We start from the raw sequence: 14487 nt of genomic DNA, 5'->3' as shown, positions 1-14487 counted from the left end.
CTATACTAGAACTCATTACTGGTAATAAACTGTTACAAAGTTTAGTTGTTCATTTCACTGGTATTGATCTCTCACAACATTATACTAGAATTCATTAGTGAGCACGTATTGACCATTTTGCTAAACAGATTTGAAACAAACAGTATGTATGTGTGTATGTCTGTGCGTATGTATGTACACACATGTATGTACGTACGTACGTACATATGTATGTGCATATGTATGTACACACATGTATGTATGTATGTATGTATACATACTTGATCTATGCATAGTTTAGTCATCCATTTCATTGGTATGATTGGCTTTGGTCAATACACAGTTTAGTTGTTCATTTCATTGGCATTCACATGATTGACATGTGAAGTAATTCCATATGGTTAGTTGGCTTTTTTTAATGGTATTGCATTGATCTCTTACAACACTGTACTGGAACTCATTACTGAGCATATTTTTACTATTTTGCTAAACATACTTGATGTATACCTACTTGATCTATACGTAGTTTATGATCTCGTAAATGTTTGGTATAGTTGTTCATTGCATTGTTAATTAGAGTTATATTTGAACCATACATACATGGAATACACGAGGAGTGGCAAATGATGAATGCTCAATTGTAGAACTTGAGAGCATATGCTAATAGAAATGTGATTTAGTAGATGATTGTACAGTTCATGATTTTGTCCTATGTTATATCTATAGTCCTAATTTGCTTGCATATGTTTTTATTTCTTGTCTTTTTGTCCCTATTTGATTTCCTATGTATGTTCTCACTGACAAGATTATCAAAAGTACTGAGGATTTCTAGTAGATGATTGTACAATTCATGATTATGTCCCATGTTATATGTATATTCCTAATTTGCTTGGATATTTTTTAAATTTCTTGTATTTTTTCCACAATTTGGTTTCCTATGTATGTGCTTCCTAACAAGATTGTCAACAATATTGACAAAGTGTCTTTCTTTTGTATTTTTTATTGCTCTTGATTTGTTGATATTGCAAGACCACACATGCTGATAAAAAATGAGCTATCTAATGATTGTTTACTATGCATGTTTGTAAATAGTCAATATTTCTAATGCCACTCCTTAGTGTATTCCATTAAAAAAAATCAAGCTTTAATTTTTCAAGCATGTTTAGTTCATATATGCAGGATTAACCATCTAACAATACAGATAGTAATGGAAAGATTGAGCAGCATGAGAGGGTTGCTCGCCGAATGTGGGGCATAAGGGCATACATCATGGATTTCCCAGTGTTTTCATATTTAATGATGTGTTTTCACACCACCATTCAGATTATGGATATTGTTCCTTCTCATCAGTTCATGGATATTGTTTTTCTATCTTCTATCTTATGCTACATATGTAACATTGAATTATTGATCACATACCTAATTTAAACATATTTGGATCACATTCATAATTTGAACATATTTTGATGACATTGTTATTTGAATGTTGGTATCTGTTTGATCTATACATAGTTATGCTGAAGGCATTTCCTATATGAAGTGTGAGTGTTGATTAGGATGATCAACAATTTAGAATGTCTGGAAGGGCTTAGACGACCATTATTGAAAAGGATTATTTATTTATTATTTTCAAATTTATTAATCTTGTTTAAATGATGGGTAAAATTTTCTAATGGTTGTATAATGTGATCTAGTTAGCAAGTTTTCATATTGTAGCAATTATGTGAAATTCATTATCAGAATTTCATAATGTTAAAATATGATTTATATGATCATAGAGGGAAGTTTATTTTTCTTTTCATAATAATGTATGTCAATTTTGTATAATAATAAAAAATTATTAGTACATGATCTTTGAAAGAACCTAAGTGTCTATTTATTCTCAAAGTTGCTTGAGGTCACTTGTACAGATGTGCGTAAATTTGGTCATGGATTTCATATGTATTTTAACACTTGAGACGACAGTCTATGGACACTAACAGAGAGAGTGTTTCCATGGGGTTGGTGCAACAACCTATAGAAAGTGATTAATCAATTGAAAAATTAATGAATAAATTATGGATAACACTAATAAAGATAAAATGTGCCTCACCCTTGTCTTGCGTGCTAATTTAGGCTCATAAAGGGAGTGAGAGAAGATGCTTTCAATGTAATGCATAACTAATCATCTTCGTCAACATGAGGAGGTGGCTTGAATCCACATCGATTGTTCCTCCTTGGGGGTTTGTGCCCTAAGTGACTAAACTTGGGTAATGTAAGGATAGAACCACGTGATGAGACTCTTCCCTTGTGAGTCCTAGTGTCGAACTCCTTATTGGTAATGATGTGGTTTGAAATGCCAAATATGACCCTAAAATTGAAATGCATGCATCGCCAATAGTTTTAATTACATAAACTAACACTTAGCAATGTGAACCAAGTAGAACTAGAAGCATACCCTATGTTTAGTATATCTAAATGCACACTATACTCTTTTGCAAAGACAAAGGGGATGATACCATCAAGAAGTACTTCATATATTATGGCTAGACAACAAAGCACACCTTTGAGTCCAATTGTGAGGGATGATAGTGTTCTTATAGTTGGCCCACTCAGAAACTTCACAACCATTGTAAATTTTGTAACTGAGTTTTCACAAGCTATAATTTTGAGTTCTAGAGCCATGGAAAACCCTGTGCAACAATGAAACCACCTTTTCATCATATTCGATCAAGAAAGATTACATGAACAAAATATTTGCAGATAGATAATGTGTGTCTAAGCTTAATGGAATGATCATGTTTACCTAAACCAAACATGGCTATGTCAAGACCCAAATTAGATGAAATTATTTTAGATGGTTTGAAGATGGATATAGTGTGCATCATCATGGATTAACTCAAGTCAAACACATATCCTTGCCCTGATTCATAGTAATATGTCAAATAGTGTAAAAATACACAAGCCTAATCAATCTGGATTTAATATAAGTAAAATATTTAAAAACTTCCTATAATATTTTCTGATGTCCCTAACTTTGAAAGCTACAAAATTTCTTTGAGAATTTTTATCAAACATAGTGTACTAGATAGGCTATAGTTAGAGGAAATTTAGTGTTTCAAATATTGTACAAAATAATGTATGTACATGTAATTTGAGTCCATGTACTCTAAGCTTTTTTACTCCATTATCAATAGATTGTTGTTATATTTTTCTAGGAAGAAAGTATCTAGATAGAAAGTGTTATATATATATATATATATATATATATATAGAGAGAGAGAGAGAGAGAGAGAGAGAGAGAGAGAGAGAGAGAGAGGGGGGGGGGGCTAAATATAAGTAGAGATGGAGTAAAAAAGAAAAGTGGATAAAAGTAGAGAAAAAAATCAATGTTAAAAATTAAAATAGTAAAATTAAGTATAAATATAATTAAATTAAATTTGAAAGCTAAAACTATTTTATAGAGTTCCCTTTAACAATAAAATAACATTAAAAAAAATAGTCAATGAGATTTTGATATTTAAGTATTTAAGAAATAAAACTATGGCTTTTTTATGTGTAATTATTGTTATAGATATAATGGTTGTACAAAAAAAACCTGGTCAATTGGTTTTTATCTGGGTTGGAACTTGTTTCGATGGGAAATGATGTAAAGTCTATTTGCACATGCACCAAAGTGGATTGAACATTAGACATGCTAAAGTGTGATTTGAGTGAACAGATATGGCTGAAGATTTGGGTAGACATTTATATAGATAATTTTCTTCTTTTTTTTAAAATTGCATGTAAAATCTATGTAGCCAAAATTCCACATTTTTTAAGAACAATTATTGACAAAGCATCATTTTTCTTGTTAAAGTTATCATCAAATGTTTAATGTGTGTGAATGTAAAATAGTATATTTTTTCTTATATAATATTTCATGTAAAATTTTAGTTGCATATTTTGTTGAATAATTAACTAATTTAATAAATCTATTGAAAGGAAGAGATACATAGAGGGGCAGAGAGTGCGGGATAGGAAGGGGGGAGGGAGAGAGAGAGAGAGAGAGAGAGAGAGAGAGAGAGAGAGAGAGAGAGGGAGGGAGAGGAGCTTGTGTGTTCCTGCATCTGTAGAAAGATGTCCTCGAGAGATATATACATAGAGGGGGGAGAGAAGAGTGGGCTAGGTTAAGAGAGGGACAGAGGGAGGACACAAACACACACATATACAAAGGAAGGGGGGGAGAGAGAGATAGAGGAAGCAAGAGAGACAAAAGGACATAGAAAGATGGAGATCTCAAACATGAAGCTATTTCTAATGGATTGAGGAGCCTAATTATCTTCAAGTTATTTTGAGGTTTGGTTTAAGACATTTTTGGATCCTTTTAGGTGGATGCATAGTTGATTTTAGACTATCACATGCAACACAAATGTATACATAAATACAATTTTTTTCTATAATTTATCTCCAAAATAAATTTGGCATACCCATTGCACACCAAGGTGAGATTGCTAGTTTATATATGCAAGATTGACCATCTAACAATACTGATAGTAATGGGAACAATGAGCAACATGAGAGGGTTTCTCGTCGAATGTGGGGCATAATGGTATAGAGCGTGGATTTCCTAATGTTCTCATATTTAACGGCTAAGTCACAAGGTTCATGTTTGAGTTTGACAATTATGAAGTTTGGATGAATTCGACAATAAATTCAATTCGACGATAAATTTGTCTTATATAATTTTTCAAAAATATATAATATATATGATCACAATTTTCAACTATGGGACAAAAAAAAACTTTGTACAAATGATTGCAAGTATGATTATTTTTTACTTTTCTTTGCTAATAAATATAATTAAAATAAATAATAATAATCATTTTATTTATTCTTTACTAACAAAATAAAACTGTGAATATTTAAGAATTAAAAATAATAATAATGTAGTCTAATTATAAATAAATTAGCAATCATAAATATTAATACTTTACTCATTATAATACTTGTGTTTCACTAATAAAATAAGATTAAAAAATTTTACTTCAAATTCCAATTCCAATTCAAAAATGAACAACCAAACGCAAGAAAAAGATATTCCTAGTCATATTCCGTTCCAATTCCAATTTCCAAATTGGCAACCAAACACAGAATATGGATTTGTATATTCATCTTCTGTGTCAACCAAACGGTCCAACTATCTTCCTAAAATGCATAACTAAATTTTTGAAAACCTGGTTATGAGATAACCTGGTTATGACAAAAATTCATCTTCCCCAACCAAATGGGGCCTAAGTTAAATGTGAGAATTTCCTTCTATCTTGTGGTGATGATACATACTAGCACTTGCACTAGAAAGAGGTGCAAGAGGTACGCCAATAGGTTTTTCTTTTACAAGCAAAATTAAAGACATATGAAATAAGGGAAGGATTTAAATTTGGACAAGCAAAATTAAAGACATATGAAATAAAGGAAGGATTTAAATTTGGTAGTGTACAATTTAGTTGTTGAGAAATTGAACAATATCAATATTTTTTTAATGTATGACATTCTAATTGAAGAGTTGATTTGCAATGTACAATTATTAAATAAATTTCATTTATATTTAAATACACATAATTTGAGTCCTATTCATGGCCACCCAACGAAAACATTTATGAAAAAGGAAAATGGTTTTAATTCAAAAGAGGAAGTACATATGATTAAATGGTGTAAAATATAGAACGTAACTAAAAGTATTGAAAAGGTAAGTTGACTTACCTAAAATTATCTTGATCATTTTTTTGCAAGAACACCTTCGAAGTCAAGAAGTGTCAAGCTGTAGAAAAGAGTAATGGAAATAGTGATTGTTGGGATGGTGATTTTAAAGAATAGCCTAAAGATGTGGGCAAATGACAAAGCACTTTGATTAAGTTAAGATTAAAAATTTTCAATTTGTGCATTTGTAACTTTGGTTGTTTCCTTTACAATTCCAAGATTTTTGCAAGCCAATATCCAACATGCATGTTGTACAATCAAACAGAGATGCTCTGAACAAAATACAACTGCTACCTTTTGAAAACCTTTGTAGCTAAACTAAATCTCAAATGCTTCTTTAGGAAATTTAACAAGGGACACAATGCATTAAAGTTCCTTCCTAAAGCTACTATGGAAGGAAATTAGACATATATATGAGGAAATGGAAATAAAGAGTGAGGAATATGGAGCAAGAGCTCAAATGTACATTGAAGGATATGTAATTGTACGCAAATGGTGGGAGGTGAGATAATATTTAGCCATACAATTGTAATACTAGAAAATGTACTTTGGTGTACAATACATAAATTATAAAGGTTTAGAAGAGATTAGTATACGTTGCAATTATTTGAATATTATAAATGGAATTAATTTTTTAATTTTATATCTAATTGACTTCATTAAAACAATGATAATTTATTATTTTATTGTGTATCATATTAAATCAAATTATAAAGCAAAAACATTTATATTGCTCTTTACTAAATACAATTGTATTATAAAATTATTTTTCTAATAGGTAATGGGCTGAAGTTTAGAGATTATTTTTATTATTTATTTATTGCAATTTGTTTAGATTAATTGTTATAATGTGTTAAGTTAGATGTTATTTGAACCCTTTGCATTGTAGACCCTTGCCTATTGTATTATAATTATAATTTTATTGTATTAGATCAAATAAAATCATACTATAAAATTAAAAATAATTTTATTGTAAATTTATGTTATAAGATAAATGAAATTAATGTTACATCTAATTCTTTTCGATATATTATACATAAAATTAATTGTAAAATAGTTTCAAATATTCATATGTTTCTTATTTGTTTGTTTTTATTTATCATATTTTATTAAATGAGTTTATCTTTTTAAGAGAACTTCAAATTAATAACTTTAGTACTAGAATGATTTTTTTCATTTAAATCTAGGTATCTTTACTATATTACAAATTATCAAGGCATATATATTGATGTCGATTAAATTCATTTCTTAAACCCATAACAATTATGCTTCTCTCTGTTGTGCTTCCAATTTTTCCCACGTTGCAAACATTCAAATGCACAGCTCCAGGGAGAAAATAACTGGTAGAAAAGAAGTGTTGTGTGTCAAAAATATAAACCGACTGAGCAATGAAAGACTTCAAACAAATTGGAGTCTTCATGGCAGCTTGTGGCAAACATAGAGTGCACAGCAGACAAAACTCTATATCAGAAGAAGAGAATTTTGAAGAGGATGGGGATGTAATTAAGCATGGAAAAGTTGGTCAATTATCTAAGGAAATCTCAGTGTTTGGAATGGTGGAAAGTAGTAGTGGATCTGATCTTGAGATTTGGAGAACATGTCCAGGATCTATTAGTAGTTTTCAAGCATCTGTCATGCAAACATGTAAAAGGATATTGAATCACCTATGCATGCAGGTCCTGTTGCCTTGGCTTGGCTTATTACTAAATGCACAAAGAGACTGGATAATAGGCTAGGCAGTGATACAAACAAACATTTAAAGATCTCATCGTCCATGACTCCATATAGATTGAAAGTTCAATAAGGAAGCCAGTACAATGTAGAGATAGGGGTAGAAGAGGTCTTAATATTTGTGTTCACCATCATTTATGTTCCTCTTCCATAGTACCATGCATAAGGAAATGATAAATTTGGTTCAAGGGTAATGTAAGCATCAAGGCACAAATTTGATCAGTTGTTTTAATGGTCAGTTGATATTTTGAGTCAACTGCCTTGGTAATCTGTTCTCTCTGTGAATCAAGTGTGGAGTTTAAAATAAATGATATACAACATTGATTTTGGCTCCAAATAGGTTTGTGTGTGTCACATTTTGAATAGTCTTTCTCATAATCGTTGCTAGCCATATATAGTTTAATCATTTCAAAGGTTGTCTCGTAAAAAGATTAGTTATTTATTTTTGTTTTCTCTACTTTTTTCAATAATCTGGGACATATTCAATCTCCCATCTTTTAAACTACCCATAGAAGAGCATGTCTAGAGAAAAGTTACCATCTTATGCCTGCCACTGTTAGGCCCTAAACATTCCCAATGTAGCTCCTCATCAAAATGATTCTGAAATAGAGCTTCCATGGTTGATAAATTTATACGCACTGTGAATATGGAGGTTCGCATATAAATCAGTCCTACAATCATTTGTTCAGTGTTCCACTTTTTTTTTCAAGAAAGTAACTAGGAATAACTACTATGGAAAGAACAAATTTAAGCTTGAGCTTAGCTTTTAGTAGGTGAAGAAGCTCAGTGGGTTAATTCGAGCTGATCCTGTAGTCCTGACAAAATATAAACGAAGTCACATATGATTTAGATGAAGTCAAATATAATTTACACAGATTCATTTTAGGAATGAATCATAAACTAATTGCCAAGAAAATATTATCTATAGAATGGCAGGCATGCTCTGTTTCCTCTTTGAATTTTGTTTCAAATTTATGGGAAAAATATGTAGCTTACAATCTAAGTTCAAAATGTGAATGGAATACAGGCTATAAGTTTGCCCAAAATCCAACGCAAGACTGTAAAACTTCTCATCTTTTTGAGCTCATAGAGAAGATGCCACCATTAAAGATCAAGCACAAAGTTCTCCATATCATCCTCCATATATTTGACATGCACGTGCCAGTGCCTTTCGCTCTCTAGGCTCTCATAGAAGCTCAAATAGAAAAACATGTAAGGTGCAGATTATAATTGATTGATCATATCTCTATAATTATAAGATTGGATTGATTGATGAGGTATTTTTGTTTTCCAGCATATTACATATACCTTTAATTAGAGTCATTTAATGTTGTATGATATAGTCATTAAATGATGTCCCAAACCTTTACTAACAATAGTAAAAACCACTTATTGTCTTAAACCATTATTGAAAAGAGTACAACCCACTTACTGGTCATCTGAAACCATTTACCGACAATAACTTTGTGGTGTGAGACAAATCCCGACTAGAGGCAACTCCAAAAGGAAAGCCTATCGGCTAATTACCAAGGGGAATGAATGTAATGAGTTTCTTTGCTAGTGGGAAGTGTAGTTCTATTTTTGTTTTTTAATTGTACATACAGAATATAAGGGTGGTTCTCTTCCAATCATAGAACAATTAAAAAAGAGTATGGTTTTGTTTGTGTGTTGATCCATCTTGGCCACTCTGATTTTTGAGATTGTTCTATTCGTATTTAGTATGCAAGCATTGCATGATTCATTCAATTTATCAATGAAAGGAAGACCTCTCATCTTTAAATCTATGATCCACTCCCTCATCACATTTTTAAGCTAGTTGTCCACTTATAATAGGGAGATCAATTCCTTATTCTAAGTCAGTGGTAGCAGAAAGGGGTGCTAGCAGTGACCTAAGAATGTTTATAAGGGTTGGTCCAATACCTTAAACTAATATTTCTCTAGTTCTGTATTCTCAATTATCTCATGCATCAACTAATTTGAGAACTTTCATATGCCTACATCATTTTCAAACTCAAGATCCCTTATGTCAATCATTGTAATGTTATAATTAGAGAGGGTAACATAGCTGAGTTTGTTGTCTTGTAATGCCCCGCCCAGAGATCCTTGGAAACAAGGATTCAAATCAAGCCAAGATATTTTTTTTTTACAAGTATGAATGCACATGACAATATCATACAGGGATCACAACGATCGCAACGGAAGACTTCCACACAATCCCAGCAACCAACGAATCTTCGAATGCCACTACCAAACTGACACACACAAACAAAGCCAACAAAGACAACGCACATGATGAGGGCACAAGAAACAACCACTCATCAACAAAACACCAAGCTGGGGTAAAATGCAGAATCCCGAAATTTGGCTAAGCCTGAAATCCTGAAGCCCTGAAAATTGGCTAAGTCTGGATTTCTGAAGCCCTGAAATTTCCTAGAATCCATAACTTATCTCTGAGAGGTTTGAAACCTATCTCAAACGATTTGTCGCATATATTAAAATATATCTTAAGTATAAGAAATATACGTCAACTTATACTTAAACGATATATTTTAAACCCCAAGAGACAAAAACAAAAACACGAAAACTCGATTTCAAGAGAAATCGACTGAATTCAAAATGCAACAGCATAGGGTCGAAGAACACCCAAAAGGGTATCCAAAACCACTCTCAAAAAGATCGGATCACGAAGAAAAGTGCCCACTGATGGCACGCGCAGGTTTTTCACAAAAATCGTGCGACACTTATTACTAAGGGAGGGTGATACTTCTCCTTAAGGCGTGCGACACTCTTCCAGTGTCGTACGACATTTCTCAAGAAGGCATGCAACACTTTTCAGCATCGTATGACATTTCTCAAGAAGGCGTGCAACACTCTTCCAGTGTCGTATGACATTTCTCAAGAAGCCATGCGATACTTTATAGTGTCGTACGACATAGTTTGCATGGGCGTGCGATACTTTTTAAAGTGTCGCACCATGTTGAACAAATGTCGCCCATAGAAACATGAAAACACTCCCAGAAGCAGAAAGGGCCAAAATTAGAGCAAAGAACCTCCACACCAGGGAGTACCGGATCCACAAAGGCTCGAGGAATGAACACTCGAGTGCAAGAACAACACAAAAAGGAGAACATCTAACCATCTAAACTACAACAACAAAGAACACACTAAATTAAACATCGCAGTGAACAAAATACATTTTAGAACTAAACAACCAAATAAATGCGCAGTTCCTCCCAACCATCAATAGCATCATAAGACCATCATGGGTCCTAGCCATCCCCCGCATGTAACATCCCAAGCCACTGACCAAATCGTCGGTACTGTCGTAATAGGGACGTCACTACTAAAAACATGCAACAATATAAGCACAAGAAAATCTAACATGCTAGTGATAACGCATAAGATAATCCTATAGTAGATAACATCACCTATCACATGCTAAACAACAGTAAGCAACAGATATACTACTAAAGCAAATCACATCATCTAATCATATGCTAAACATCATAATAAGGGAATGTGCCAAATAAAATAACATCATCTAAACATGATATACAAGCATCCCAATGAAAGCATAAATCACAAGAAAGCATACTCTGGAACCCGAAGTACCAAGTGAAGACATCCAGCAACGGTCGCACTAGGACAAAGATCGTCTCTGTATACCGATCCCTAGCAGTGGTGAAGGTAGCTACGCCTCCCAACCACGTGGAACCCGTAGGTCCACACCCGCCGTGCTGATGGAGATAATGATCCAACCACAAACACACATAAAGCACAACATCCAAGGCTAACACTCATGCCAGACAGTATGATGGCTGCAACCAAGAACCTAAGACAATGCAAGGAGTACAGGTCCTGGTCAGATACTTAATAGGCTACTATGTAGGGACTAACATCATGGAGAGTCGCTTGGCATCAAAAAGCCCAAGCTAGGACTTGCGCAGATTCAACATCCCTCAACGGAAAGGCTCTTGCACCCCAAACCTTTTTATTATCTTAAGTTTTATTACCAGTCACACATTTTATTTAATTTTCACTTAATTAAAGCTTCCTTCGCCAACCCTCTGGGCACAATCGTCACCAGGCTACGAGGTAGAAGCCCCCTCCATATGCTACCCTACCCTACCCATGCTCATCCTATGACAAGTGCCCATGGGCATGCATACTCCCATCCCAACCCCAATGATCATAACTTTCGGCAAATCCATGGAAGATCGGGCCTCGCAAGCCACCCAACAAATGTACGCACACATACTCGTGTGTGACACACCACCATCACGAAGATCATAACACAAGGACAGGAATGAGAACACAATGCAAAGAAAACACCCAACTGAAAGCAACACGGGAAGGACAGATTCTACACGAATCCCAAAGCCAATAAAATCATACATCATGAAATCACTCAATCGGCCTCAATCTGAGAGTATGGATTCTACACGAATCCCAATGATGTAACAAGACCAAACATCATGAACTCACTCAACCGGCCTCAATCCGAGAGTATGGATTCTACACGAATCCTAGCGTTCACGAAACAAAAGAAAAGGTCCAAAAGAAACCATAACAAGTGTAAAATCACTCAATCGAACACAACATTGGGAGTACGGATGCAACACGCATCCCAATGCAACATAAAAATGCAAAAGTGGTCTGACTGATATCCAAACGGATCATCAAGGTCCACGACCCACATTGTGCCAAGAAAACTCGAGAAAACAGGGCGGCACGCAAAACGAGGTAAAAACTCCAAAAATTTGGAAAACTTCAAAATTAAAACCCATTTGGCCTTTGGGTTCAAAAATCACAAAAATCCAAAAATCAATGGAATCAGACACCGTATGCAAAAATGGCCAGCATAACGGTGCAAAATCTCAAACCCTCATCCCAAAAAACAGAGAAATGTTCATACCCGCCCAACTGGGTAGAACTAGCATACAGAAATGGAGGGGAACGCTAGTGCTCAGCCTCCAAACAAACGGCTACCAAAAACAGAAGCAGAAACGGAGCAGAAACAATAAAACAGGAAAGTCCTACCTCACAGCCAAAAGGGCAAAACGAGAATCTGAACCATAAAATAAATATCCTGCAGAAGTAGCTGAAAATCGCGGCAATCCAAGGTTTCTCCGAGCTGGATCCAACGAGCTCAACCTCACAACGATCCCACGCCCGTAGCTCTCACAACAAACAAAACAGTAAATCCTCATGAAGAGGATTTTGGGTTTTACTCTCCAACTTTCCAATTTGAAAGTGAGAAGTGAGGAATTAAATTCCTCTTTGGATACTTATTCACTTTTCGAGTGAATAATCGATTAGGGCATTTAACCAGCCAATCTAGTTAAACCCCGAATCGACCCAAACGAAAACAGGCTATTCCTATAAATAGGAATTCATCTATGGCAAAGCTGCCAGAAATATAAAATAAATCAATTAAAAAGCCCGAAAACCCAAAAACACAGAAATCACCTTAAACAACTTTCGCGACAATGTGAACCTCTAAATGCACAGACACGCTTACTGGTCTAATCACATAATGCAAAGATTTCGGATTTAATAATCACCGAAAGGTTTAATTTAAACATTTAATTAAGGATACGTCGACCATACAAGGACGACATTGGTAAAATATGAACGGTTGAATCACTAACTCCATGTGCCACTGCCAGGGATATAAATCTTGCACACTAAACAACACGATCAAGTGCAATTGCATATAATAACATAGCCAAAGCAATAAATGCATTAAATCACCTAATTTAACCATTTATTTAATTATATTAAAATAATCTATTTACATCACTCACGTTCGCATAAAGCATAACAACGTAGGAATGAAGTAAATAACCATAGCATTAAATCCATCACATAACATAATCAGAGGTATGTCCAAATACCAGATAACCAGATATCATCATAAAACACACTGTCATCTCAAAATGGCATCATCATGCAATATGATTAACTGAATAGCATAGTAGTCTAAAATCCATGATACTGGAATCAAAGTGTAGCATCTGACCCTCGGGTCCTCTCAAATGTAAACATAACATGAGTAACAAATATCTCTCTAATAAAAAATGTAACAAGGTAAATGCCTGCAACACATAACCAAATAAATCAACATGGACAATCCATTTCTAATCATTAATGCATTTAATAAAGATTGATTACTTTGCATTAAAAAGGCATTTAAAACACATAAGCAAACACAGTTATAAACATGACTAACCACTGCTACAGGAACCTAGTCCAGTGTAGCATGGTAAAAGAACATAGTGCAATCTCTGCACACATCTCAAGGTAATCACGAAACAACCTCATGATGCCACATCGATCCTGGTAACCACTGGCACAAACCTCAGTGAACCAAAAATCACATCATAATCTCAAAGATCAGTCAAAAGCATAATCAATGCAACTGATAAAGAAACATAAATCCAAACGCCTCAATGGTGTAGACCACTCAAGGTCACAATCATGATCCATCACAACAAAAGATCAGGAACGGTGCATCCATCAGGACGACTTACAAAAGTCAAATGGGAGAGGCACTACATGTCTATTATAGGGTGGGCTACTTCCAAGATGACATGCCATGTTTGCCCATCTTTTGCAAGAAAAGAAGTTATATTCAACTTTATTGTCTTTGAGGCAAGGATTTTTGTAAAATTTGTGTAATGGCATCCTTCGAGGGATGTTTCTTTGCCTCTCTTTCTTTTTCTATCTAAACTCTTCTACAACCAAGTATGGATTATTAGCACCTAGGGGGCATTCTTCAAGGCTTCAAAGGAGAAGTACTCTCTTAACAGAAAGAGTGGTAGTGCTAGGGATTTTGTTTGAGAAAGGAAATTTTAGTACCTTACTTTGTTCCACAACAAGCTATTGGATTTCTTTGGATCGAAGCTTTCCTTTATTGCTCACCTTGTTGAATGGAATTTGTTTTCTCTTGATCTCTTTTCTCCCCTTGTTACGCTTGCTCTAGTTTCTCGTAAGTCATATGATCCATTGAAAGATCTATATTTGGTAAGGATCTTACTTCACAAGCAATGGGGGACT

The sequence above is a fragment of the Cupressus sempervirens genome, chromosome 7, assembly GCF_028749045.1.
Source record: "Cupressus sempervirens isolate cs-2001-9-10 chromosome 7, ASM2874904v1, whole genome shotgun sequence".
Classification (NCBI taxonomy): domain Eukaryota; kingdom Viridiplantae; phylum Streptophyta; class Pinopsida; order Cupressales; family Cupressaceae; genus Cupressus; species Cupressus sempervirens.
The sequence above is the reverse complement of the archived record's forward strand: the minus strand, read 5'-3'. Positions refer to the sequence as shown.